Genomic DNA, 27,773 nt, shown 5'->3' on the forward strand with positions numbered 1-27,773 from the left:
CCTTGTATGCTTATGGTAGGGCTGGTAGGTAGTGTCTCATTGGGAGTCAAAGCGGCTTTCTTTTTTTCAATTTTAGTTTGGAGTGTAGTTATTTTATTAGCTAGGGCATTCTGGATGCTGGTGCATCATTTCTTATCTTTGGGTGTGTTGTTATGGGGGGGTACAGGGGATTCCAGTTCCCCAAGGATAGTAAATAGTTCCTTAGTATTGGAACTTGCATTGGAAATTCTTTTGTTGACTTTTTTTGGTGCGTAGGATTTCTTTTTTGTAGTTATTTGCAAAGTGTTTTAGTTGCAGTTTATTTTCGTCCGAAGGGGTGTTTCTCCATAGAGATTCTAATTTCCTTTTTTGTAATCTTAGTTCTTTTAGGTGGGGTGTGAACCAGGCATTAAGGTGTGCTTGTTGTTTACATTTGCGTAGCTTCAGGGGTGCAATGGTGTCTAAGGCTTTAGCCATGGTGTTGTTGTAGGTCTCCACAAGGAGATCAGGATCTGAGTTGTTTGGGAGAGCATTGATAGTGGGAAGGAGGAGTGGCAGGAGGTTGTCGGGTGTGATATATTATTTTTATCTAGTGGGGGAGAGTGGAGGTTTTATTTTAAAGTTGTGGCGTTCTTGCTGCATTTTCTCAAGCTTTTGCCTTTATTTCCATTGGTTACTAAAGAACATGGGGAAGACAAAGAAGGTCACAACAATCCTACTGTTCTATTATTTTTGGTACAGTCAAGTATGTTTGTGTTAGCAATAGTGGAAACATGGTACCAATTACCAGAGACCTAGATTCCTAAACTGGTTTATTTGAGCATTATCTAAGGGCATGTGCCCAGTGAATGAAGCAAAATTGTGCACATTTCCTTCAAGCAAGTATGTCCTTGCTAGAAAGGGTTAGGGGGAAGCATGAATGTTCATTGTGGAGTCATGCCAATGTGGGTGAAGAAACCTCTGGGTTTATTATACCAGTATCTGTATTTCTTTGTCAGACTGGGTCGATATTATCAAAGACTAAGCACTTCAAAGTATGTCCTCGATTCCAAGATGACCACCGACGCAAGATAGACGTGTCGATGGCAACTGCAAAGCCAGCACAAAAATAAGGCTGTTCCACCACCCTTTGAGCACACAAAAGAAGGGCTGAACGTGTAGAAAGCGGAGCGGAATCCGCCCTGAGGATCGAGGAGGCAGGGGAATATCGGCACCCGAGGAGCCAAGCAAGATTGAGAGAGGCGGTGGGGCGAGGCCCACAGGGGCAGAGAGCTGGAACAAAGGAGGACATGACCGGGCCAGAGGAGGAGAGCCGGAGACCCGATGGAGAAGAAGCGAGGCGCACCCCAGAGGAAAGTCATGCTCCTGTGGGTAGCGAAGCAGGAACTAGAAGGGCCGCGGGAGAGGGCGCACGCCCGACCAAACAGCAGTATAAGCACGGTGGAGCTGGCCCTGAGGAACAGAGGCAAGGGGCAAGGACAGAAGCAGTCAAAGAAGAATGCAGTGAGTCGGGCGGTGGGGGGCATCATCGACCCGGACCTGGGAGCCCTAGGGGTCAAACTCACAGCACTGCGTCCCCGGAAAGTGGGCGTGGAAAATAGAGCCGACCCACCTGACATAGCCGACAGACAAAGTTCACGCTGCAGGGAGGAGGCAAGGAAAAGCGGAGGGGCCCGGGACTTACCTTGGCCTGGTCTTCATCGGCATAAGCCCCATAAAGACCCGGGAAACAAGATGCATCCAGAGCCCACCCACCCACGGTGGTAACACCCCTGCAAACAAGTGCAGGCAGCCCGGGGAGTGACCTGAGGCCGGGGCATTAGGACTGAAGAGGGGAAGAGTCCCCCCTCCCCCCCACGGCACTCAAGAATTGCCAAGGGTATAACTGGGGGCAACAGCATCAACCATGCAGAGATAGGAGCACTGACAGTGAGGGCGCCGGACCATGATTCACACCACAAAACAGACCAAGGCACTCAGCCTAACCCTTAAAATCGCAACGAGGACGAGGCAAAGCACAGGGGAGGAATGACTTCTAAACTAAAAGGTAGAGTCACGAAAGCAGCACCCACTATGGTGGATACACCGGGCACCCTCCCCACCATGTGGCCACCCTTAGAAGCGAAGGATTCCGGTAAGATCAACCTGGACCGGCCGATGGCGCGTAGAGACCTCGCGGAGGTGGAGCAATCAGCACCTATTTCAAGGCAAGACTTCCATGGAGAAATGCTGGCTCTCCAGATGACCCTACCCAAGACTTTCCAAGAGCAATTACAACTAATGCGCACAGACCTTAACTCAGCGTTGGTTGAAATAAGGCAGGAAGTGGGCTAGTTAGGGGAGAAGACTGATCTAATAGAAAGGGGCCTGCAGGAGGTGGACAAAGAGACTGCAACTAATAGTGAGGCTATACAACATTTAAATGTAGCAACCCAGAACCTGGAGCTGCAAGTGGAAGACATGAAAAACATGTCCCGGAGGATCAACGTAAGTTTACAACTACTGCTGGAGTCTGTACAGGATTGAGAACTAAAGGAGGTGACTCTGAGGTTCTTCGCAGACCGATTGGGAGGAACGGAGCGAGAGGCAATAGAGTTCACCAATATCTATAGGGTTGGCCGACAGAATAAGGGCCCCAACTCAAGGCCCTGGGACGTCCTGGCAGCATTTTCAAGGTATAGGCAAAAGGAAACGGTCTTGCGAGCAGTAAGACAACAGGAGCTGCTGCTATGCAAGCGCCAGCACATCTCCTTATACCAAGACATAGCGAACAGCATGTTAATCAAGCGTTGTCAAATGGGCCCAATAGTCAAGGACTTGAAAAAATGTGCAATTGGATATGCAAGTGGACCTTTCCCTTTGGACTTGTGTTCGAGTGGGAAGTGGTACAAAAGCGCAAAATCTCTACACATGAGGGAGCGGACATATTGCCTCTGGATCAAGACCAGCAGGGAGACGGGGGTCCCTGTAATAGGTAATAGGCCAAGGCCTAGACCATGGGAGTGGACCATGGTAGGGGAGAGGCGCAGAAGGAGAGCGACAATGCGAGGCCCATGCCGGAAAGAGGGAGAAGAGGCGGAGGGGTGCTAGAGGGCTAGGGGAGGCAACAAAGAACCCTCAAGCACGAATGGTGGACATACTTGTATGACCAAGGGCACAGGGAGCACAAACATGTTGGAGTTAGGAAGGGTGGACCAGCCCGGGAGAGGGGGAAGGAGCAGTAGGGAAAGAGGGGAGCGGTGTATTCCGAAGTTGGGGACTGGGATGGGGTAAGGAGGAGAGGAGCAGGAAGGAGGGGGAAGCAAGAGACAAGTTTGTGGGGGAGACGACAGGGGAGGGAACAGGGGGCAGAAAAGTTGCAACTCGGAAGAGACGAGGGGCAAGTACTGCCAAGGAAGGGAGCAGAAGCAGGCGACAGCCATGGGAGAGGGACAAGGGGAATGCAATAATGAGCGAGACCCACCCAATGGATAACCCATAATGTGAAAGACCTCAACCCCCCTCTCAAAAGGAAGACGTTGTGGAGATTCTCTTGGGTGGCTGAAGTTTAACAATTTGCGAAGGGACACATCCTGATGGGGGACCTCAACTTGGCATGGCTTAGAGACCGGGACAGGTCAGCGCAGGGAGGACGATGGGTTTGAGAGTGTGGGACTAAGGAATGTGTGGAGGAGACTTGGGAGGGTGTGGGGGGTGAAGAGGAGGGATATACATTCTTGTCGGGGGTTCATGGTACACAATCCAGAATTGACTACATATGGGTATCGGCTAACCTAATGGGGAGGGTGGAGGAAGTGGGGGTAGGCCCTCTGGGGATAGAGGATCACAAGATTGTATCATTGAAAATGAACCTGCAGGGATGCACACCGAAGGTATGGAGGTGGAAGATCCCGGGGGAACTGCTGGGGACCCAGTGATACGAGAGGACATGGGGACAAGATCAAGGCCTTCTTTGAGCTCAATAAACATCTGACACATTAGGTGGGATGCATTTAAAGCTACTCTGAGGGGGGAATTCATAGCGACAAGGGCATAAAGGGAGAAACAGATGAAGGCTCTAGAGATACAACTAGAGGAAGAGGTGGAGGAGGCCAGCTAAAGGCAGGGGAAACACATTCAGGGCCTACAGGCAAAGCTGTAGGGCAACTGGGAGTCCTCGGAACAAAAAAAGCAGAGGTTGCACTGCTATTTGTTTGGCAAAAATATTATGCTAAAGCCAAGAAGGCGGACGCACTGCTAGCGTGATTACTGAGGGGAGCAGGGGGCAAGAATAAAATTACAGCCATGAAGGATGAAAGGGGGAGCCTTGCACCCGCGCTGAAGAAATACAGGAATGTATGGCGAGGTATTACGAGTCCCTATACCACTCCCAAAACCCTCTGAGCCAACAACAGCTAGACTTCCTGGAAAAAAATACAGCTGTCCAGAACGGGACCCGGTATGCTAGTTATTAGGCCAGGAGAACCTGGTACGCGAGTTTTTAGGCCAGGAGATCACAGAAGAGGAGGTGGGTAGAGTAATTGCAAAATTGCACACAAACGGGGCCCAGGGACCGGACGGATATACGCTGTCTTCTATAAGACATATGCGTCACTGCTGGTTCCCCAAATGACGCTGCTTTATAACACCTTTAAGACAACGGGAAGCATTACATCTTCCATGGAAGAGGCTGAGATCACCCTCATACCCAAACCCAATAAAGATCCCATGGATCATAGCGCTTATAAATTTAGACACAAAAATGTACACTAAAATATTGGCAAACAGGTATCTCCCATCACTGATTCATCAGGATCGATCGGGTTTGTCCTGGGGAGACAAACAGCCAACAACATTAGGAGGGTGGCACACTTAGTGGAGAAAGCCCAGAAAATGCTCCCTCCCTCTGTCCTTTTATCACTAGATGCGGAAAAAGCATTCGACCGAGTGGAGTGGTGGTCCTTAGCAAAGGTAATGCCGAAAATGGGCCTTGGAGGGGACTTCTTAAAAATGGTCCAAGCCAACTACAGTTCTTCGGTAACGCACTTGATGGTGAATGGATCTATGTCACGCCCTATTGGCTTGAGAAGAGGGACCAAACAGGGGTGCTTCACTGCACTGCAAGAAGTACAGGTCAGATACAAAAATAAAAGCAAAATGTTTGAGGGTTCCATAAAGATGGAAGGAAAGGTGCAGTAAAGAGAAATCTTTCCTAATAGAAGCCCCCCGGGGGTGTGGGGACGGAACAGAGAGGGGGAGAAGAGGTGGGGATGGGGGAATGGGGAAACGTTTAACATGTTCTAAAATGAATAGAGAATAAAAATAAGTACGTCCTCAAACAATGTTGCAATTCAATCACACATGGGTTCATACTTTCATGCTTGGAAGTAAGGTAGTTTGTAAGGTATAGGCCATAACTCAAGTGACTGTTCTCTCTTGACATCTGAGCTTATTCCCGTAGCAAAGTAGAGTTCATCACCATATTGTCTGCTGGACACATGACACTTTTAGGCGGTAGCTTTCCCGGGGAAGGAATGCTGGCTATAACCGGTTGCCATACGTGTCCCTCATCTTCCACCTTTTAGCCTTTATAGATGAAAGAAACTGCCCCATTTGCAGATGGAGAAATGTGTAGTCCTCACAGAATCTAGACTTGGAAGCTTAGTATCCTAATTTTCACATCTACAATTTAAATAAATGCCTTTAACTTGCTAGTTAAAATGTTGGTGCTTTGTCAGCCAGTGTTGCCTGCTATTATGCCAGTTCTTTGGCTGTTACTGCTGCCACTTTCATTGATCTTTCACTGTCTCATGGGTGCGTTCTATCTTTCTTGAAGGTCTCCATGGTCTCTCTGCTCTTTTGAAGAAACCTTCTCTTGACCCTGGCGTTCTAAACAACTATCACTTTATTATTTGTCTTCCATGGCTGGCCAAAATAATGAAGATGGTAGTTATGCCTCAATTGCAGAGTCCTTTCAAGAAATGTGAAAGATTTTGGAACCTCTGCAATCAGGTTTTTATCCTATACATGGCACGGAAACTGCATTGGTTACCGGATGAGAAGACCTCTTTAGTTATGTGGACGAGGGACATTTTCTTATTTATGCTAGATTTGTTCACAGCATTCTATATGGTTTATGATAAAATTGTTTTGTCAGTCTTTCTACCAGTGCTGGCATTTCCAATCAAGCCTCGTCTGTTTTAGTCCTTCTTAGAGGGCAATCCCGTTCTGTTAAAGTTAGGCCTTTTCTTTCGAATGGATTGTGCCCTCCCATGTATTACTCATTTGGTAAACTCTGATATCCTGCTTGCAGCTCGGCAACTTTTCACAGCAGAGGGCGCTGAGCGTCGTCACCACGCCTGTTGCCTCAGTTCCGTTTTTCCACACAGCTTGCTTGAAATGGTTCACTCGCCTCAGCGTTCATCTTTACTATGCACTTCAAATTAGTCGGGGTCCATGTCTAGCCCGAAAACAGGATTTAAAAGATGCACTGATTGCAGCTTAAAGATTTCAATAACGTATCTGCCGCGACTATTTCTTTGGTGTTTGGGAACGGGCTACAAAGTTGATGACTTTGGCTCATTTCAATCGATGACGGTGAAGGCCTTAAAAGAGAGGAAGGGGAAACTCGTCCTGGGAAGGCCCCCCAACCCCCTGAAATCCACTTCGACCACTGCGTTGAAGCTTAAATCTTACAACGACAAAATAGTGAGAGAAGTTTCTGCTCGCCGATCCAAGAAAGGCAGCAAACATGCAAATCGTTCCAGGTCGAGGTCTCGTCACTCTTTATCGTCGTCCTCGAGGAAGTTCCTGAGAGAAAACTGGTACGCATCCCTAAAAAAAAGAGAATGATGGACGTATTTGCAAAGGCGGCAACAACTAACCCTTGAGAGAAGTCGAAAGACTTCCAACCCCATTGTGTAGCGTCAGGGTGTCAATAAAAACCACTGTTCGTGCACCTAAGAGCCCGGACATAAAGGTCTCGAAGGTCCCTCGAGCACCACTCGTGAACTCAACGCTTCCAGTAAATACTCCATCTTCACTCCAGTCTGTCCCTTCAAAGGTGTCGAGTCGACGTTGTTGAAACCTTTGACATCCTTGTCTAGCTTGTGAAAGGTTTTTAAACCACAGACAAAGAAATACTTCTTTAAGTCTATGAGCTCTATCTATGAGGAGGAGGAAGAGGAAGACATCTCTGTATTTGGGTTTGGCCTGGATTATGGCACTCCTGGCATTCCAGAAAAGCTTGTCTCAGAGGAATCTAAGATTAGGGACCTGGTTGACACACTTGGGGATGCTAGTGGGTTAGACACGTCTCCTGAGGTGGAATTTGGTACACCTGAGTGATCTGGGCATGCTGATGCATCCTACAGATCTGTGATGTCAAAGGTCATAGATTATCTTGGCTGGCGTACAGCTGCTGTGGAGTTTGAACAGGAAGATGGCACCCCTAAATTTAGGCCTCCCTCCGTTTACCCAGAGTTTCTCTCCAAACATCCAAGCCCGGAGAGCTTGGTTGTGCAGACAGCCACTTCTACTTCCAAGGGGGCGGTGTACCATACAATTCCCCCAGACAGATGAGATAAAGGAGTGGATAACCGACATTCCTTTCGTTAGTGATAAACGGTATCCCTATCACGGTCTCAACAGTAGCTGGGAATTTACCTGGATGCCACCCTAAACATAAGCCAGCGCTATTGCATCCTCTGCTGCCCACACCACGAAACGTTTAAACACTAGCAGAGCAGACCGTTCCTGTCTGTCAATAATCTGATCGCTATCGCACAAGCCATCATAGGATCTAAACTGGATTACTTCAACGCTATATTCACTGACGGAGACATGGCCAATGGCCACAAACTGTCTGTCTACTCTGGACCTACAACGGAAGCTGAGGACTAGCAGAATGCATTGATGATTTAAATCGAAGTGTGTGCTTAAGTTGGTAAAATTACATTTTATTTGACAAATATAGAGCAAGACCATGTACAGATTTAAAAACAAAGCAAATTATCTGAAAATTGACTATACGTTTTGTGGTGTGGGCAGCAGAAGACGCAATGGCACTGACTTGCCTGGTCATGTATAGGGTGGCATCTAGGTACATTTCCAGTGTTTTCCCTACTGGTGCAACTGGGATAGTGGTGCAGTCTATCACAAAGGACTGGAAGGGTGGGGACTAGTTTGTCGAGTAGGGCTTGGGTCCAACAAGTAGAATTTCTGTTTTTTTGTCATTCAGGCAGAGCAGATGGGAGGCCATCCATGTTTGGATGATCTCATAGGTGTTGTTGGGTGTGTTGGTATCCTGGGAATATTTTCCAGTGAGGGTGGAGGAGGATCTGTGTGACATCTGCATAGTTTGTGTATGTGATTCCAAGGACATCCAGGTGGTTGAAGAGATGTTTCGTGTAGAGAGTGGGGGAGATGCAGGAACCTTGCGGGAGGCAGCATGCGACCGGTGATAGGTTGGCAGGAGGCAGCTGCGGACTTATCCGCCAAGACTTGCATGATTCTATCAGCAAGGAAGGAAGCAATCCATTTTGTTGTTCCGGGGAGAGGTTGGTGACGGTAGTAAGATGGTGGCATAGGGTTTCGTGGTCAACAAGGTTGAATGTAGTAGATAGTTTTAGTAGAAGTAAGAGGGAAAACTTGCCTGCGTCAGTACATTCAGCCTCAGCATCTCAGTTCCTCGAGCGAAGGGCTTGGAGGTCTGGGGTAAACCCAGGAGTTTGTGTGAGGATGGTTTGGCCTTTTGCTGTGCCAGAGGGGGCAATTGTGTTTACTGCTTTGATGATAAGGCTGTTGTACTGGTCGAGTGTGGTAAGGTTAGTTGAGAAGGTTAGGGGAGGCCTAAGGTCTTAGAGTAGTTGCAAAGCCATTCCTTAGAGAGATTTCGAGAGCAGTGGGATAATCCAGGGGGCATGGTTGTAGTGGTGCTGATGCAGGGTTTGATGTTTGTTTATTCATTATGGGCTTATACACAAGTGTTTCAAAGCACAACCATGCATGGGAGGGGAAGACATAAGGAAGAAAAAACACGCAATCTTACTAGGCACGGTATATTCAGATCATGCAGGTGCACAGAAAAGGAAGTGCGTGGGGAGGCAATAGGGACCTTGTGTAGTAGTGCTGTGGCAAGTGCAAGGCCCCGGGGCAAGTGCAGGAGACTGGCGAGGAGAGCTTGGGACCTGTGAGGCTCTGAAGGTACACCAGGCAGCCAGTCAGCAAAACTGAGCAGAAGTAGAGAAGAGAGAGTGACTGAGTAGAAAGAGGTGGTTAGCAGGGAAGAGGGAGAGAGAAGGAGGAGGTAAAGAGGAAAGTCCTGAGGAATTTCCAGAACTTAAGGAGAACCTGCTCAAGATTGATAGAGGCAGGGAGGCTGTTCCAGAGGAAGGCACCTGTAGTGGATAAAGATCTCCCCCCAACCCTGAAGACTCCGCTTGGAGAAGCGGATCACCTGCAGAAAGTTAGAGGAAGACGAGCAGAGGGCTCGGCAAGGAGAGTGTTTAGGAAGAGAGCATTGCATACAGAGCGGACCCAGACCCCAGAAAGCCTTGTGGACAATGCAAAGAGTCTTGAACTTATTCCTTGCAGCCATGGGGAAGCAGTGAAGGGAGTTCAGTGCCGGAGAGATGTGGTCCCTGGGCTTGAGGCCAAGGATAAGTCTTGCGGTTCTGTTTTGGATGAGTTGAAGAGGACGGAGAGTAGAAGAGGGAAGGTTGAGAAAGAGGCTGCCGCAATAGTCTAGCCTAGAGAGGACCAGGGCTCTGGAGACGGTGAGCCTCTGGAGGAAAGTGAGAAAAGGAAGAATACTGGCATTGAGGCAGAGGTCGTTTGCAGCACACCACGACTGAATTGCAGACAGACAGTCGGGTATGAGTGAGGAAGAGAAATAGGGAGAGGGTAGCCTGAAGGAGAGCTGCGTGTCATCCGCGTAACACTGAAAGTTGGAGGTGAAGGTGGCTATCATATGGGCCAGGGGGGCCATGTAGCCATTGAAAACCAGGGGCATAGGTTAGATCCCTGGGGAAACACTGTATGTGGAGAGAGTGATATGGGCGAGAAAGGCCCCAATCCCACCTGAGATGGGCGGTCAGAGAAAAAGGAGGTTAGATACGCCAGGGCCTGATCAGTGATGCCCAGGGTATCAAGGAGACGTGCGATCAGGGTGTTGTGATTCACTGTATCGATGGAAGAGGAGAGGTCGAGTAGAATGAGGACAGAGGGAGAGTTAGAATCAAGATTTGAGAGCAGATCTCCACAGGTGTTCAGAAGAGCAGTTTCTGTGCCTCTGGATGCTCTAAAGCCAAACTGGTGGTCATGGAAGAAACCAACAGATTCAGTGTGGAGGGTAAGCTGAGAAATAGCCCTTGTTTGCCCAGGAAAGGATTGATAGAGATAGGGCGATAGTTTGCCGGAACGGAAGGGTCAGCAGAAGGTTTTTTTGAGGAGAGGGTGCGCAAGGGAGTGCTTAAGAGCAGTGAGGAAACCTCCAGTGGCGAAGGAGAGGTTGCAGAGGTCGGCCAAGGCTGGGACAAGAGTCTACGTTGTCCTTGATGGTTTTGGAGGGCCAGGGTCCACCTGTTTTGTAGGAGGCTTTCATAGACAGGACTTGTCTAGTGACCTCCTCAAGTGAGACAGGGGAGAAAGAAGAGAGAAGAAGGGGACGGGTGGGGGTGGTCATGGGCAGTACAGGAGAGGTTGGTGCATGCGGTGGTAAAATAGAGGATACGATATCCTGTTTTTGAGATGAAGTGTGCAGCCAGGGCCGAGCATAGGGCCTGGGTGGGTGCAATGGTGGAGGAGGCTGCGATAGGATTGGCTAGTTCCTTGCAGACTTTGAAGAGTTTGGCTGTGTTATTGGATGCCGTGTAGATGCAGGCTTGAATCAAGACTTTTCTTGGAGCGGATGCAGAGTCTATACTATCTTTGAAGGAGGTGGCAGGCCAGTTTGTCAGAGGGTGCCCCCGAGGAATCCAATTTGCGGTCGGCTACCATGCACTTGCATTTAAGGGCGGCTAGTTCGAAGCCTTACCAAGAGTTGCACTTTTTGATAGGCTTCAGTCGTACCCTCATGACAGGGGCAAGAATATCAAAAGTGTTGGAAACAGAGAGGTTAAAGTTAGAGAGGGCTGTGTCAGGGTGGGAGTCAGCCGCAGGAGTAGCAGAGTAGGTAGAGGCAAAGGCGGCTACTGACTCTATTCATGGGTCGGATGACCTTGTAAACGGGAGGCAGTGTTGTGCTTATTGATGCTAGAGTTGAAGGGAGCTTTAAGTGAGATGAGAGGAGAGAGTGATAATTCCACGAGAGAGAGGTAGTGAGAGGGATTGATAGAGGAATGTCTGTTGAGATGCAAGCATACAATGTGTGGCCAGCGATGTGCATTTGTCCAGTGGGTAAGATGGAAAGAGAGAGAGAGTCACAAAGATTGTAGAAAGGAGTCAAGATGGATGTTGAGATCACTCAATAGGAGGAGATGAGAAGAGGTGGAAAGGAGAGAGGAGGCCAGGTCAGCCCATTAAGAAAGGAAGAGGGAGGGATGTCCAGGTGGCCGATAGAAGGTGGCCAGCAGGAGTGAGGAGCTGGGAGAGAAGGAGAGCCTGCAGACTAAGGCATTCAAAGGATGAGTCGGCCTGAGTGGGAATGACAGACACAGGGATCCACTCAGGGAAGATCATTGCTACTCCCCCACCTGGTCTATTTCGTCTAGGCAGAGAGAGTATCTTTTAGCCTTCTGGCAGAAGTGTGTCAAAACATGTGACCGAGCTATTCTTGAACTAAGTTTCTGTGAGGGCAAGAACATCAAGATCCAAGAGTTAAAAGAGGTTGCAGATGTCAGAGGAGTGTTTGAAAGCTCAGCGTGTGTTAAGCGTGGCAATGTGGAGCAGATTGCCATCTGTGAAGGACTAACGGGGTAGCAGGGGACAGTAGTCCCCTACCCCCATAAGTGGCAAGAGTGCCTGGGGGACAGAGGTAGAAGGTGGCAGAGGAGCCAATGCCTACAAGGGAACCGGGACCGCAGCGGCAGAGAAGGGTACCAGTGCGGGAGGGGCTGCAGGGGGCAAGGGAGCCCCAGATACAGTGTTAGTGGGAGGCAGGTTCACCAAAGTAATGGGAATGGAAAAGGCAATGATGTGATGGTCTGACCATGGCAGGCAATATTGGATAGGACTGAGGTATCGCAGTTAAGAGCCACAAGCCAGTCCATCCTGCGACCAAGGATGTGAGTAGGTGCTGATACACATTGAGTGAAGCCAGAAGCATGTACAGCTTTGGCCAGGGAAATGCATCCTTTTCCCTAGTTTCATTAAAACCTAGGTTTAGATCACCAAGGAGAGGGAGTCTAGTCTTGGGTTTGTTGGTTGGAGGTGAAGTGTTGCAAGATGTCCTCTTCGAAGTAGAGGGTGAGTCCTGGAGGTCGATAGATTAGGTGTATCATGATGGTAGTTGTGGGCGATAGCGAAGGTTTGGCAGACATGATGTCACCGTTGGGTGGGGGGCTTGTATTGAAGGCTCTGGTGAGGAGGGGTTCTCTGTAGATCAGGGCTACCCCACCACCTCTACAATCAAATGTATCGTTGCAGAGAACTGTATAACCTGCGGGAATGGTCATTGTTAGGGCAGGGCCTGCTGTAGCAAGGAGCCAGGTTTCCGTTATGGCGAGGCTGTCTAGGTCGTTTGTAATGATTAGGTCATGTATGTCTGGGGCATGTACTGGGATGGTTCTGGCATTAATTAAAGAGCATTTCAGGGGGGGTGATGGTGAGTTGGGTGAGCTGCTAGTGGTGTGATTTGTGTGGTATGATGAATCGAGCGATGATATCATTCACCCTCTGGCGAAACTCTCTTCCCATATGGCCAGAAAAGGGGAGGCGCTACCTAATCCCATCCCTTCAGGTGGCTGCCAGAGGGATGATCATACGGCGGGCCCTCATGAAAGGGACAAAGACTGCTGGTCGGTATCCACCTTTCCACTCCAGGTCTAACCCCCCAAAAGTTAACAGACCGTCATGGTGTATTGTTTTATTTAACCCATACAACCATCTTATAGTGACTACAGGGTTCCTCCTGAAAAATTGTACCAAAATACTGAGAGGAGAAAGAGTGATGAAGGAAGGTTACCAGAACCAGGAAGCCTATGCTATGTTCTAGTGGTTGCCGGCGGGAGCTACATAGTAGCGGGATGCTTGAATGCGAGTCAGCTGTGCAAGAGAGAGACACAGCAGAGAGAGAGATGCTGCAGTGAGAACCATGCTGCAAGCAAAGCCAGTCAGAAGCTAGAAAGCAAGTACAGTGCTGCCTGATGCTGAAGGGCTGCTGGAAACACTGTGCACAGGAAGCAGAGAAGCTAGAGATCTGCCATGGTAAGGTTGAGTACAGCACAAGGCTGTTTGGAGACGCAGGAGACCAGGCGAGAAGCAGAGAAGGGGCGGAACGCTGTTAGTCACCGGCAAGCCACAACAACCGCGGGATGACGCAAAGAACGCTTGTTAGGGAGAATTCTCTGTTAAGGCTAATTTCCCAAACCTAGCGAGTCCCCCAGCAGCTTTGCTGGATTTTTGGGGTTTATTTTTTTCTCTCCTGCTAAGAGTGAGACTCTTTTTCTCCCGCTCTTAGACATGATTTGAGGTGTTCCTTTGACTTTGAATGTGTTTTATGGGCTATGGGGTCCTTTATCCCATAGGGCTTCATGTGTTTTTGGTATGTGGGTTACACAGCACCCTCCGTGCTTGTGTAACCCAAGGGTGTCATAGTGACCCCCAAACATAGACTCCATACCTTGGGATTGACTACTGTCTCCCAGGGTATGTAAAGTCACCATTAGCTTTACTAGTCCCAAATTATGAACAGAAACCAGTACAAACCATCATATTGTGGACGTACTGGTCGGGGCAATTCGATTGCCCCAGGGTCTGTTGTTCGAGGGGGCACGTCTCCGTCCCCCCTGATCGAGTTTTGGCTGGTGGCAGTGGATACTACTTTTTCTCCAGCATGGGGTCTGGCATGGATTCACATGCTCATGAATATTCCCCGTCGTCAGGCTGGGAATCCTCGGTAAAGAAAAAACCAGTATCAGTTTCGTTTCTGATCTGTCTTTCGTAGTAATAACCAATCACTGGTCTCTGCGTCATACTGACCACAGCCAATGACTGCCCTCTACCTAAGCACCGCCTCTGGCAGCCATCTTCAGATTTTTACCGCACGTTCATCTGTTGGGATCCTCGTGCTATTGCTCTCGAGCGTTAGTGCTAATTTTTCACATTTTTTCTCAAAAAACTTCGTTTTTTCGGTCAAAAGAGCCTCAAGCTCCACCGACTCTCCATCCGATCAACGGGGACCCGTGTCGGATTCGTCTGCGCCCCTCAAGGGTTTTGGAGGACTCCAGAAGTTTCTCAGGCCCGGACATGGCCCAGGAGAAGGGAAGCTCGACGCCCGGAAAGCTGTTCAGGATCTGCCCTGGATGCCAGCTGCAGAACGTCTTTAAGGAGGACGAACACTCCTTTTGTCTCTACTGCCTACATGAGGACAAGACGCATGTGGAGAAGGACTGTGCGTTTTGCGGCAATATGTCGGAGCGGACCATGAAGGACCGCCATCAACGTCTCGCCAACTGGCTGGAAGGGAAGAGCCCGTCAGGCGAGAAGAAGAGGAAGAAATCCGAGCGGTCTTCTAAGACCTTTGAGGACGCCCCGGCGACGGGGGTCCAACACAAGGCCAAGCACCGCGAGTCCGCTGGCACCGGGAGCGCCGAACGGTCGGGCTCTACGGGCGCCAGGCAGGGCGCACCCTCCCCGGCACCTTCAGCCACAAGCCAACGCTCTGGGTCGGGTAAGAGGAAGGGCGAGCACCCGGCGAAGCTCCTGGAGAGGCCCCGGTCGAGCTTGAAGGCCCCATCGGAGGGGGAGCGAGGCAGTGTCCCCCCCCTCAAGGATAAGGCGGTGAGCGCACCTAAGGTGGTGAAGGCCTTAATCCATCCGGCCAAGCCCTCTATCGATACTGTCGCGGCGGCCCTGGCTCAGCCTGTGGAGGCTACACCAGTGGTGGCGACCTCGGGGCTCAGAGTCTCCCTGCCACCTCGGAGGGAGTCCTCTTTTGTGCCCATCGATAGGACCCCCGTGAAACCCCCGGCGGGGAAGAAAAAGGGGGGGCAGGGCGTCGTCGTAGATTCGGCCTCAACCTCAGAGGAAGAGCTGATTGAGGTCTTAAGCCACGGCCTTGGTGTGGAAGAAGACCGGCCCGTCGGGATGGATCCCGACGCAGGTGACGACGACATCGTCGAGGGTGCCGACGGAGCTCCTGATCGCCCGTCGGATTCCCCTCTGCCAGTGACGCAAGACAACTCGGCGGCCATTTTGTTGGCTATACAGTCCTTATATTCAGAGATAAGGACGAGACTACCGTTGCCGACGGAGGAACCTCTCCCGTCGGGGGATCCTGAACCGGGACCTTCTGGTGCTTCCCCGCCCAAGAAAAGAAGGATTCACCCTCCACCTCCTTTTCAGCCGTCGCGCCCCGTCCAGCCCTCCTCCCCGTCCACCCGAGGGGATGATACGGGGACTGACACGGCAGCGACGGGTACGGACGACGAGGTATACGACGAGGATCTACCGTCGTCACCTCCCACCAGGGCTTCTCCGCCCGACGAGATTGGATCGTTCCACTCCATGATCGCCAGGGCATCTGAGCTTTTCCAACTCTGCCCTGAGGAGAAGAAAAAGGAAGGATTCCTTTATCAACGGCGCGAGGCCAAGAGGAAGACGGTCCTCGCGGTGCCTCTACTGGACGACATTTGGGATGAGGGCCTCGCCCTCCTCAAGAACCCTTCCACGACGCCGGCTAGAAGAGACCGGTACGAGAAGAAGTACCGGGTCCCGGACACGGCCCCCCTGTGCCTCCGCACGCAGCCTACCCCGGACTCCGTCGTCTCCGCGGCGGCCAGGAAGAAAGCGGGGGGGGGGGGGTGCGGCCTCCACATCGACTTCCCCACCGGACGGTGAGGAAAGAAATTGGACGCTATGGGACGCAGGGTCATCTCGTCTGCAGCGACGACGATTAAAGTGGCCAACGCCTTGGCTATCGTGGCCCGCTACGACAGGGAGCTATGGTACAAACTGGCTCCCCTGCTGGACTTCCTACTGGACGACAAGAGGGCAGATGCCCTGGAGATCCTACAGGAAGGCGAGGTGGTGTCGGACCACGGCATCACTATTGCGACGGACATCGCCGACACTGGGTTTCGCCAGTTGGGCAACGGCGTGTGCCTTAGGCGGCGTGGATGGCTCAAGGCTACGGACTTCCGTCAAGACGTACAGACCAGAGTCCTGGACATGCCGTTCGATGGGAACAACCTGTTTGGGAAAACAGTGGACGATTCCCTTCAGGCCATTAAAACGGACACTGAGACGGCCCGGGCCCTTGGGGGTTCTGCAGCAACGACGGACGCCCTTTCGGAGCAGCGGAGGCAAGGGTGCTTCCAAAGGTTCCGGCGGCGGTTTCTCCACCTACCGTCAAGCGGGCCGCTCGTCGTCTCAGGAGGCCCACAGAGGACGAGGCAAGTCTGGCGGACCCCGCCGTCGTCGCCAAGGAGGTCAAGGCGGCAAAGCCTCGTCGAAACAGGATTGAACCGGCCGTGGGGTCGGGCCCCGACCGAAGCACCCCGGTGGGAGGCCGGCTGGCGAGCTTCGTCAGCGTGTGGGAGTCCATCTCCACCGACCGTTGGGTGCTGGACGCCTTAGCCCGGGGCCACGCGCTCGAGTTTCAAAGAAGGTGCCCGCGCGTCCCCCCCGTGGCCAGGAAAGAGCTTCACGTCCCTCAGCTTCTCCTGGAGGTAAAGGCGATGCTCAGGAAGGGCGTCATCGAACTCGTCCCAAAGAGGCTTCGGGGCTCCGGAGTTTACTCGAGATACTTCCTCGTGAAGAAGAAGACGGGAGGATGGCGCCCCATCCTAGACCTGCGACGTCTGAACAAGTTCATCAAGGCGCAGAAGTTTCGGATGGTCACCCTCCAGCACGTCCTGGGGCAGCTGGAGGAAGGAGACTTCCTGTCGTCGTTGGATTTGGAGGATGCCTACTTCCACATTCCCATCCTAAAGGAGCACCGAAAATTCCTCAGGTTTGTGGTCCAAGGGCGTCACTACCAGTTCAAAGCCCTCCCCTTCGGACTACGGTCGGCACCCAGGGTATTCACCAAGTGCCTTGCACCGGTGGCGGCGCAGCTGCGCCGCGAGGGGATCCACGTCTACCCCTACCTGGACGACTGGCTCATCCGAGCCAAGACGAGGGAGCTCGCCGTGGAGCACACGGCAAGGACCGTCCAACTTCTCACGGACCTGGGATTCTCCGTGAACTACGCCAAGTCCCACCTGGTACCCGCGCAAAACGCACTGTTTCTGGGAGCGAAGCTCGACACAGTGTCCCTTCTGGCCTCCCCGTCGGAGGAAAGGACCAGGTCCATCCTGGGCAAAGTACAGCGGATGTTGGTTACATATGTAGGGCTGCTACGTGGAGGTCGACGCACACCTTCACGAAATTCTACTGCGTCGATCGGGATTCCAGGGAGGAGTCCAGGGTCGGCCAAGCAGTGCTGCGCAACCTGTTTGCCTGAGGTGAGCCTGGTGAGGAGGTAAGATGCTTAATGTTGAGTTTGATGTAATGCTTAATGTTGAGCCTTTGCCACCTCCCGTGGTTGTGCATGTGTGTACTGCTAGGTATTCTTTATTCATGAGCATGTGAATCCATGCCAGACCCCATGCTGGAGAAGGAACAAGTTACTTACCTGTAACTGTTGTTCTCCAGCATGGGTCTGGCATGGATTCACATGCGAACCCTCCCGCCTACCCCTCTGCGGCTCTTCACTTGGTCATACTGCCACTTCACGTGCTTCCAAATCTGAAGATGGCTGCCAGAGGCGGTGCTTAGGTAGAGGGCAGTTATTGGCTGTGGTCAGTATGACGCAGAGACCAGTGATTGGTTATTACTACGAAAGACAGATCAGAAACGAAACTGATACTGGTTTTTTCTTTACCGAGGATTCCCAGCCTGACGACGGGGAATATTCATGAGCATGTGAATCCATGCCAGACCCATGCTGAAGAACAACAGTTACAGGTAAGTAACTTGTTCCTTATATTCGACCGCAAATATTTTCCTATGGGATTTTCCCATTGTTCGAGGCTACCACTTTTTAATATAGCCTCGAACATACCGCCGGTTTATTAAATTAATATAAAATCACTGGTTGGTCATTTTTTGCCGAAACTCGGTTCCAAAATGGCGTTTGTGTTCGCTTCTGTGACTCCAACCCAAGTCAGGCCCTTTGTTCCACTTTTTGGCGTGCTTCTCCACAGAAGCCTCCAAAAGTGGTGCCACTCTGTCTGGGTACCACAGGGGGTGTGGGAGGGGGTTTAGGCACCCCGGACTGAGTTGCCTTGGCAACTTGTCGCACTCTTGTGTGATTGGCCCAAGTGGTGAGCCGCTCGGCTCACCACTTAGCATGTTTGATTGACAGCTAGGCTGAATGAATGGGGGTTTGCTGCATAAAAGCAGGGCTTTGGGGACTGGAACTTCAGAAGTCGCCACAGGACCTAAAGAATCCAAAGAGTGAGAAGCTGAGCCGACCTGCAACGACGACACCACCGGTGGAGCCCTGCTGAACCGTCTCACCACTTTTCCCGACGACAGAGGGAATCTCCAGTCCGGAGAGTCTTCTTCCTTTGACTGGTGGGGATAACCAGTTTGCCTGTCTTTTCGCCTTCCCGGATCATCTCGTTGCTGCCTTGCCTGTGCCAAGCACCCCGGCAACCGGGATACTGCGGTTTTTCCACTACGCGAATAAAAGGGTCTTACCTTTAAACCGGAGAACGGCTGGTTTCTTCCCTGGCAGTGCAACGACCTTCAGCTTTCCTCCACGTCGAGATCATCTCTTCCTCTGCACGACGCCGTGACTTGCAACTGCTGCCAGGAACAACTGCCCCCGCTGGAGGATCCTCTCCACTTTGAAGGTACTGTGTCCGCCTGGCCTCCCTCGCAACGGTCTGTGTGGGGTGACTCTTAAAGCCTCCACTTACCACTTGGGTTGGCCCTAGGCTGGCTAACTGAACTTTTCTGAGCTGACTTAATTCTTTTCTGAACTCCCTGCAAGACTTTTCAAGACTTTTTAGCTGTGTGATCTTGGGCGCATTGTTGCTCTGTTCTCTCTAAGAGGGAGCCTGGCCTCTGAACTTTTTGCTCACAAGTAGACTTAACTTTCCTGCCTTGCTGGGTGCTTCTAAAGTATTGTGTTGTGTGCTTTTCCTAATTTCTGCCTTTTCCCTCCCTTTTTGTCAACTTATTGGAGTGCCATCTTTAGTTAAGCGCTCACCTCTGTCTGGAAATAAGTGGTGTTAACTAAGACTTGTCTAATAAGGAATAAGGGATGTACATCTAGTAATTGTGACTGTGTGTTGAATTTACGTACCTCTTTTTGTGCTAGTGTAATTTACAATTGTCTTTAAATAAATAATTATATACTTTTACACCAAAGCTCTAGTCCGTGTTTGCTTGTACTACTGTGTCTCTGTACCTATTGTGTATACTCTGCATACTGCCCAACTCATCTTGAGAGAAGTCTGACTGCTCAGCCACAGCTACCAGGTAAATGTGGGTGGTACAGACTGCAACCAATTGGGTTTACTGCCAACCACCTGTAGTCCTAAATCTTTTGCAGTGGTCCCTAAGGGAACTGCACAGGTTTCTGCCTAACAACGCTGGAGCTGCCAAATCAAACCGGCGAGTCCAAAAGTGAAATGCGGGACACTGGGGCGATTCAGGGCGGATGCCGGCCACTGTGGGGAAAGTGAAGGAGTCTGCTAAAATGGGCCGGGGATTAGGGGACCTGCACCCAAATATATTTGTGGAACATTGTGAAGTCGAAAATGGAGACTCATACCTGAAAGGAAAAGTAACTTCTTGTAAAGTCCTGGCAGGAGAGTGAACCAGGCCAAAGCGAGTGTGAGTCTGGAGACCCGAATTTCAACTCAAGATTGTGAAATCTAGGGGAAGGGAATCCTACCCCCTGAGTGGAATAATTGTAAAAGAACTAAACTGTGGACTAAATCCAGGGGTGAGGAAGAACCCTGAAGTTTGTGATGCTAGGGGAAGAGGACCATACCCCTTTGATTGGAAAGCTGCCTTTTACCAGGAAAAAGAACTGCAATAGAGAGCTGAAGAGAAGCTGAAAACTCGGTAGGAGGAAAGATCTTCTCCCATTGTTCTGAGAGTTGTGAAACCTTGGGGAACTTCAATCATTTGTTCATTTGTGCACCTTTTGGAACTTTATGTTGAAACATTATGGAAGATGTATACAGATGGCCAGTTGAAAGACTTGATACCTTTACACCTTTTGTCAAGTGTAGCTGTAATGGTCAGGATAGGATTTTGGACACAGAATGGAGAAGACACTTGACATCCTTTAGTTTCGTCGAGTCAGGGACACCCTTTATAGTGTTTGGGCAAGATAAGTCTTTTCCCAATGCTTCTTTTACTTTAATAGGTCTATAGCAATCATCGCAATGTCTCTGTGTCTGAGCCTTACTCCTGGTTCTTTACACTGGGCTGAGAGGTTGTTTGAGATATGTTTGAGAGGAGAGTGGTGGGGGCAGTAGGATGGCGTATTGTCCTAGTGTTAGATGTGAGAGTTTATTAGTGTAGTAGAGTGTTTCTTGTGTTTGTGGGGAGTGGGATGGTGCTAGGTGGAGTGTGAGTTAGTGTGCAAGTTGCGAGACGGGCAAATCTAGCGTGGCCTAGTCATGGTGTCTGGGACGTCCGTGGTCTGCTAGAGCAGTATGCAGAGTTGATGCTGCAGAATGCGATTCGACTGGGCACTGGGGATTTGACAGTTATGGGTGAGTATGGAACCGGATGTGGAGTCATAGTGGGGTGGATGGTATCGAAAGGGCAGGAGTCTGGGTAGAAAATGAGTGACCGGAGAGGAGTGAAGGGTGAAGAGTGTGTACCTTGATGACTGGGGGAGCATGGGACCGTCCTGGTCCAGACAGGAAACAAAGGTTTTATTGGTGGGCGTTTGGTGAAGTTGCTATGTTGCTTTTGTGTATCCCAGTGGGGCAAGGTGTAACGGTGTAGAGGAGAGGAGATGGGTAATGTTGAGATCAGTGAACATTTGGGGCAGAAAGTGTGTGGGGGAGCAGGCACAAGTGAGGTTGCGAAAGGAAGGCAACATGCTTACTTGTGGTGGAGTGCCGCTGGCCGGGCAGGATGCAGGTGAGATAAACAGCTGTGGGCTTGGCAGGGTGTGGCGGTAAGTCTAGTGGCCTTGTGTGCCAGGAGCTACTGCTAGGTGGGGCAGGTTGCTCTGGGTCGCTTGTGGAGACTGGGCTGCAGGTAAGGCATAGTGGGTAAGCACCTTTCATGCCCAGAAAGGTACAGACAGGCAGGGCCATTTGGTGTGGGCCTTGGTGTGAGGCTGGTTGTGCCTCCTGGCGAGTGTGAGCCTCTGGGATTAATGGGGAGGCAGCAAATCTGGCGTACCGAGGGGCTTCAGGGAGCACTGCGGCTGGATGAAATGGGTCTGAGATGGCACTGGCCATCTTTAAATGGAGTGCAGGCTCCTGCAAGTCCTTACAAGGCCCAGGTGTGCCAGACCTGCGAAGTCCACACCCCCTGCCAGCAGGTCCACGCAGCAGGGCAGTGCCACCGGCACAACGCCTGTGCCCCACCACCATCGCCACCCACCACTGCAAGTGGAACATCAGTGGTGCCTGCGTCTGCCGCCCTCACCATACCGGTGGTCAGTGGCCCCACCACTGTTCAGCAGGGAGATACACCAGCCCCAAGAGCCACCAGGCCACAGTCTGAGCACCCCGTAATGCTGTCCCTCTTGTGCTCTCAACACAACCAATGGCACTGCAGCCACCATTCCATGGTGGCAGGGTCACAACCACTGCCAAGGATGACCACCTATCCTACCTGGCCCACCACACACCCCTCCGCCACTGCCCAGCATAAGATCGCTGGACGCACACCTGGGTGCGTGAGTGCAACGAGGTAGCCTCTGCCACAGCTGAGGCCATAAATCACAGCATCCAATTGACCCTGCAGCACAAATGAGGGACCTTGGATCTGGCCCACCAAGCTCCGTCGCCACCACTGAGGGCTCACAGCCTGGAACCTCACGGTGCAGCTCCCATCAACTCCAGTCATCACAGGAGCAGGCGAAGATGCATCACATGTGACTGTAGAACACTAGCAGGGTGCATCACTGGGTGTGTGGGGAAGGGGTGTGTGTGTGGAGGGGGAGGGGGTGTGAGGTGGGGGGATTTAGGGAGGACGGAAGGGTGTCTGTGGAGGGGTGTATTTGGGGTTGCCAATGTTTACGTTACAATACAATACAAATTCACTTGAAGCAATGACCGGACATCCATTTTTTCAAACGAGTGTTTACTGTGATGGTACATGATATTTACAAAGGTGCAAGGTTGTGCTGAGTCGAGGGTAAACTCAAAAAAAGTTATCAAGGCGTTCTTGCCGGGCCATGGGCCCATCCCTTGTCTCCATGCGCTCAGCGGGCACATGCATGGCACCGGCTGGCGTTGCATCCTCCTCATCATCATCATCATCCTCCTCCTCCTCCTCCTCCTCCTCCTCTCCCTCCTCCTATTCTTGGAGGCATGTCCAAATCTGGGAGCAGGGGTATGTTGCCAACATTGCACAGACCAGGAATATCTGTCCAACCTTGTCTGGCCTGTACATCACTGCACCCCCAGACCGGTGTAGGCATATGAATCATGCCTTCAGGAGGTTGAAGGTCTGCTCAATGGCCACCCTGGTCCACAAGTGAGCCCCATTATATGCCATTTTCTGCAGTGTCTGGGGATTCCTCAGAGGGGGGATCCTCAGCCATGGATGCAGTGGGTAACCAGAGTCACCTACAAGGGGGAGAGACACAGGTGTGACTCATGATGCCCAGCAGTGGAATTACCTGTCACGCGGCATCTCAATCTGTGCATCCATATCCCATTTTACATTGTGCCACACTGTTTCATATTCCAGTCCTTGCATGCGTATCGCAATGCCAAGGAGGTTGTCCAGTCTGACATGGAAATACTTGCACACAGCACGCAGCCAACACACATTGCATTTTGGTATCTGACTGTGAGGGTGCCATGCCATTGGTGGGAGGGGGGGGGGTCTAGGCCTGTACATTGCCACCATGGGTGGTACCTGATGGGAGTCTGGGTCAAATGTGAAGGTGGTCTGTATGGCATCCATGATGGTGTGTGTCATTATTTGTGAACGAAGTGCATGCCAGGTCTGATGGCAAGGTAGTGACCCTCAGTAGTTGTTTGCTCTTGCTGCAAGGTAGTTAGGATTGTACATGTACTCGGCCAACATCCAGGTCCTGTATCCTCTGTGACGCTCCATGTAGGCCGGCACGGTGCTGATCCGCACGACCATTGCGCCGTGGGTTGATCCTGGAAATTGGGCACACCAGTGCCTGATGGTAAGGTCGGCATCAGAGGTGACCTGGACATTCAGGGAATGGAACTGCTTCCGGTTCCTGTAGACCTCGTCTGAGGCATGGTGGGTGGGCACCAGCTCCACATGCGGGCAGTCCAATGCTGCCACCACATTGGGCATGCCTGCAATTCCATAGAAGTGGGTCTGGCGTTGAACTGTGCCTGGGTGGTGGGGAAGGCACCTGCACTAGTGCTCTGGAGAAGGCAGGCTGTGAAATGCTGTGCAGCTGGCTCGCAGAGTGCTAGAACGTGCCACTGGCCAGTAAGTGCAGGACCGACACCAGCTTTACCAGCGGCGGTATTGTTGACCTGATGCCGATCCTGCTTTCCAATGTCTACCTGGATGTGGGTCAGGAGGTAAAGTATCCTCTCCCTGTTTAGGCATTACAGGGTTAGTATCTACCGGTCAGTGAGGGCCCAGGGTGTGGCCCTTGTTTGAGGGATCACTGCATGTCTCCGCCTCGCCACCTGCATCCCCATCATCCTCCTCCTCCTCCTCGTCCTCGCCTCCTGTTGCCTCTGCTGGTACTCCAGCCCCTGCAGTTGTAGATTGGCATGCTGCGCCTCCAGCTCCATGTTTTCATATATGACTGGCGGCATGGTTGTGTTGGGAAGGATTTTTGGGGAAGGTGTGGCCCTTTTGTACTCTTCCTGTGTGCATTGGGTGCACTTGGGTGGATTAGGTGCACCTGTGGCCTTATTTCCTTCATCTGTGTCCATTTAGCGGCTGCTCTGAGGTGTTATCTCTGCCTTGGTTTTGCCCGTGTACCGGCCAGTCCAATCTCATGATATGGCGCTGATACCATTGTGCCCGTATTACCAGCGTAGGTTTCCATCTGGTATCTTCGTTGTTGGTATTACCAGCGCTGGTAATTCTGGATGAGGCGATGTCTGCACTGGTAATTCTAGCAACTGTGTTCCAGCAAACTTGGCCTGACTGGTAAAAGTGCCGGTAAACGTTATCACCTGCACTTTTACTGTATACTATCAAACTTAGAATAAGCCCTAATGTGTTTGAGCGTATGCAGAAGGTGGTCATATAGGACACACTTAGGCTTTTCCAAGTGGCTTATAAACATTGGATCATGATTCTGGAAAAAATGTGAACTTTATTTTGAGCAAACTGCTACTCAGTGGATTCACAATCCTTTAATGCCATCTCCTGTAACTTCAATAAAACAACTTTATGGTAAAACAAGAGAAGAGCGGGCCAACCAAAGAAGAATCCATAGCTTACTACCTAAACTTTAGACATCTTCCAATATGTTTTTTGATTTAAAGTATCATTTTCCACAAAGTTGCTGTGTAACTGTAGCTTTGTGATGTTAGAATTAAAGACAGCAAGAGGGTAAGCTTGCTCGGATTGGACCAATAATAGCTCTTTTCAGCATAGAAGAAATGTTGCGTTAAGGTAGAACCGTTGGTTGATGTGCTAAAGCCATTGGTATTCTGGGTTGGCTTGGTGCTTCTCCAGCACTGGGAGTTATTACCCTAAACCTCTCACAATAAAAGATAGCTAATTGTGTTGTGCCAGAGAATCACGATATACCTAGAGGATATTTTTTATACAGTCCATAAATCAACAAGGTTCAGTTTTGTTGTGCTATGAATTTATTCTTTTGTGACAGCCGACACTTGTATCGACACTGGGTCGTTTTCAAGGCTGCTAATTCATGCAGATTGATATCAAAATTATAAGATGTGATTACAATATCAGAAAATGAAGTTTTACATACCAATTCATAATTACAGGACAGGTAGTTGAAACATGAGAAAAAATGAACAAGAGTATGGTTCATTTTTGGCGGTGTCTCCCTGGCTAGTCCCCAGGGATCTGTTCTCCAGGTGACCAGGACACGGCCATCCCTATTGGATCCAAATCCTGGAGGTGGACCATTGGATCACCTGGATGGGGGGGGGGTCCTGTGGGAGTGGGACACAGACAGGCGAGACACGGTATCGCCCTTCTTTCAACACTTTTTCCCTATCCTACCAAGTAGGATATTCCAAAACACTCACCCCCCCACCCCCCCTTCACACAAACACCTTTGCACAACACAAAAGGCAACGGACTAACACCAGAGCAGTTTATCCGACGTGTCCCAATACCAGGGTCAGGCAAAGTCAGGCAATAGACCAGAATCCTACACACCTGACGGCCTTTTCCCTTCCCTGCAGGGATCAAAGGTGGAGCACAAGAGCACAATATGAGCAAGGCAAACCGCTTGACGTAAGAGCTAACTCAGCACGAGAGTTCAAGAGGAGGAGAAAGACGGTGCAGACCGAGAGGGTGACAAGGAGAGAGTCGACCTTGCCCTTCTTACCAAGGTCCTTGGAACCTCTGCAGAGGGAATGACAAGTCCGCGAACAATAGCCAACATATGTTGCAGCAGATGTCGCGGGCGTAGGAAGGCTGCACACTCGTGTTCTCAGTTTTGCATTCCTCTGATCAAGTGGCTTTGAGTTTTGTGATTCAAGAGCTCCTATTGGATCGTCTAGAGGCTCATGCACCATAGGTTGACTTTTGCCTAATTGCATAGGAGCTTTGATCTTTTTGTTCTGCCTTGATAATTGCTTATACTTAGATGTGATTGCTTCACTTGCTATTAGTTTTTGTTTACTCTGTCTCGTGAGATTTTTTATAAATTGCTTTGATCCAGATGAAATTGCAATATGCAGCATTTTCATGTTCTTGGTTTTTTTCAAGTGTGCAGGAGGCTTTCGTTTATCCAACTGCTATGTTGGAACCTTCCAGAATATGTCAAATTCAACTATTGGTTTTGCCTTACATGAATTTAGTGATGATGCTGTTTCCAAATCACCTGTAGGTTCGTTCAGTCTCAATTAGTAAGACAGAATCATGCACAGGTGATATTTTTTCAGCAACATTATTTGGAACATTAGGCATTATAACCTTCAAATGAGCTAAAGTTTGAGTCTCTACATTAACGTATAATTTATCAGACTCGTCTGATCCCAATTTCTTTGGTATCAAACAAGGCTTGTTGTTATATAGAAGTTTTGACTCTAAGAGCAACTGTTTACTTTCACGCCTGATGTGTAAGAATTTGTTCCAACAATATCGAATGGGTGACCTGTTTTTGTTCAAAGGCATCATAAAGTTTATTCATAGTGGTCAATGCCAAATTCATAGTTGTCAGTGTGGTATACAGCATAACGGAAGAGTTCAGCAGAGCTTTATCATTCCCTGTTAGTTTATCTCTCTATCTATCTATCTGTATTCTTGTATTGCGCCACTAACCCTAAGGCCTAAGGCCTTCGGTGTATGATCTGAAAAAACAATTGAAAGCTGTTCACGGTTGGGTATCAGGGATGGGTATCGCCACTGGATGGGGGGAAAGAGTGAGGTAGGTAGATTAAGGGACAGCAAGGGGCAGGGGGGTTGAAAAGAGATTTTGAACACCTGTCAAGAAGGACGTTGGGCTGAGAGCCCTGGGCCATGATAGTGCCATTACGATAGACCTTAATGATGCACCTAGATAATGAGAAATGAGCAAAGAGCACTTCCCATCTGGTACCACCATTAATGGAGGAGGAAGAGTAAGGGGGAGGACAGAGACCTTATGGGGATTCCATAAGTCAGGAGAAGGAACGGCAAAGAGCATATCAGTGATAATCTGCCTGAAGGAAGCATTGATGTAGGTGTCTGCTATGGGCAGACCTGGGTTGGAGACGAGGAGTGCCTTACATTTCTTCCTTCCAGACTTCGAGAGGGAGGATGGGTGATGGAGAAATAGTTTGAATAGATAGAAGAGATGGAGAGAACCATAAGGAAGAGGGGGCGGGATTAAGGGTGCACAGTGAAGGTGAGGGAGAGGACTGCACTATGCATGAAAGAACTCCCCAGGCGACCTTTCTAGTGAAGCACTTAAAATACAGTAAACAAATCGGTGAGCTATTGGGGGCACAGCTAGATTCGAATTAGTAGTGGGGGTAGATATATTGGACACCACAGATACACTGATGATGCCTCTCCATTGCCATCCTCTTCGTGTCAGTGATCATATTTACTCCAGCTAGGTAAGTCTCACTCTTCCTCATCCCAGTGTATTCTGTCTGGATGGTATCCTCTATTCTACAGAGATACATGGAGGTTGGGGGAACCAAAGATGGTGAATACTGCGTTATTCCAAGGTGATTTTTCACTGGTCCCATGGAGGTCTTACCTCCCCATGACATTCACCTGCTGAGTACCACCCCAAGGGGACTATCGGGTAGTAGCCTCACCTCCCATTGGAAGGGACTTCCCCCATGGAAGCAGTGACAATACCCTGGGATTCG

The 27,773-nt window shown here is 50.4% G+C and overlaps 1 protein-coding gene across 1 annotated transcript in view; it reads left to right on the forward strand.

Moving 5' to 3' along the window:
• Positions 1-27,773, forward strand: part of SLC30A5 (solute carrier family 30 member 5) — a 738,926-nt gene that overhangs the window by 208,362 nt on the left and 502,791 nt on the right. The window lies entirely within an intron of this gene.

This window comes from Ambystoma mexicanum, chromosome 6p, assembly GCF_040938575.1.
Source record: "Ambystoma mexicanum isolate Mex_15411 chromosome 6p, UKY_AmexF1_1, whole genome shotgun sequence".
Lineage (NCBI taxonomy): Eukaryota > Metazoa > Chordata > Amphibia > Caudata > Ambystomatidae > Ambystoma > Ambystoma mexicanum.